The following is a 1,966-nucleotide window of genomic DNA, read 5'->3' as shown; positions in this document are numbered from 1 at the left end:
ATCATGTAGCACTGTTATGCCTAAATACTTATATTAATACATTTGTGCATCAGGAGGTTCACAGTGGAGGGTTATAGCTCAGTGAGAAAGAAGAAAATAGTTGGAGGCAGTCACCTGAACATACGTGAAAAGGGCAAAATTTCTGCTATTATAGACCAGCATCATTTAAGCCACACAAAATAATTCCCAGTATTTCCTGAAGTTTTCTTAACTAGTCTTTTTGCACATAGTCTCTTAATTGCCTTTTGTGATGTGGGAGCTCTAACCCATTGGTAGGAAATAATTATTTACTTTTTTTTCTTTAGTCCGTTGAATTTTATCCAGTTACCACCGCCCTAAGATCAATCGCTCATCTTTAGTGTCTGCCTTCCATATGGAGGATGAGGATGCTCCAGCTCCCTCAATAGTTTTTGGTCCAGCTGCCAAACAACCTTCCTTGAAGAGGAAGGTATCCCTTATGTTTGGTTTTTATTTCCTCTGGCCTTATTTGCCAGCTGCTGGTGTCTGCTGCTGCTTGTTTTGTTAGATAAACAAGCCCTGCCCCAACAGTTACTACATGCAAGGACACTTACATACCGTAATAAAGTCATTGCTGATTAAAATTTGAAAACTTAGTAACTAAACCATAGAATCTCACTTCATTTGGTTCTTTGGTCATTGTAATCTTCTTTCTCTGCATCTTAGCCCATTTTTTTAACCTTTCATTTACACTTAAGTTGTATAGCGTTTTTTTCCTCTCTTGTACTTGAAAAGGCATTGCCTCCCTGGTTAATATTACTTGTGGTCAGGGCACAAGACACTGAGATTCTTGCAATCACAGATGCATTTTCATGATAAATTTATCCTTTGAAATAGTAGTTAAGTTTTTGGACCAAAATATTTGTAATAGAAGTCTGCAGCACTTTCAGTGTTGCTTGCTTTTGATCTGAATTTGCACTAAATTCAGAACTGATGCTAGATTATGCAAACAGTCCTTCTTCATATTTATAGGATACACTTTCAAAGTGTTCTCAGGATAATCATAGCAAAAAAAAGCTAGGGGAAAAAAAGTAAATGAAGCTAAGAAACTTCCTTTTATATGCAGATGATTTTCTCAGGGTAGCTAGTCAAGTTCTGGAATTGATGAGGCAGAAAAAATGGTGCCCATTTCTACCAATATAATTCCAGTAAATTGTTGATTGATTTTTTTAATATCCTCAGAGTTAGTCCTATTTTGCCTTAAAATCTTCTAATTATATGAAACAAATGAAACTGATTAGACATGCTACCATCAGCAAGCCAAACAGTCAGAAAGGAGCAAAATACTTCCATGTAAAACTGTAATTCTACCTACAAGATTTCAGACAAGAGGCAGCTATTAATTACATGGAAGATTCAAGCAATAAGAGAGCTGATATGTGCCTAGTCTTTATTACACTTTACAAAACTTTGGTTAGCCACATTTAGTAGCAGCCAAAAAGCAAGGTCATATATCTATAAGCAAGGACTATACTCAAACATAAGGCTACTTGCACCCTTGAAATCAATGATTTTGAAAATTATGTGAGAGATTAATAGAACTAAGTAGCGGTATGTTGAGGACAAAGTTCTTGACTACAGTGGCAATGAAAATAGAATTTCACCTGTGTCTGCAGGGCTGATGTGACCACTACTGGAAAGATTGCATCCAGTTTACAAAATAAGCTAAGCCTTGAAGACAGAAGGAAAATACTACTATAAAAGACTAAGGCAATGCTGTTTCAGGCATGAAAAACAGGAAGCCTAGCTATCAAAATGAGATCTAATGGTGATGAAACTGATAGCTAGGTGTGGGCACACACAGTTTTGGAAAAGGAACTATAAATTCTAAGTGTGGTTTTGCTGCCTACAACCTAGAGAGAATGACAGAGTTCTTGAAGGAGAGGCTGAAACAGGCAGCTGAGTGCAGGACACCTGTGGTCTGACTTACAGCGGCCCTGGAAAAACT

This window comes from Phalacrocorax aristotelis, chromosome 3, assembly GCF_949628215.1.
Source record: "Phalacrocorax aristotelis chromosome 3, bGulAri2.1, whole genome shotgun sequence".
NCBI lineage: Eukaryota > Metazoa > Chordata > Aves > Suliformes > Phalacrocoracidae > Phalacrocorax > Phalacrocorax aristotelis.
The sequence above is the reverse complement of the archived record's forward strand: the minus strand, read 5'-3'. Positions refer to the sequence as shown.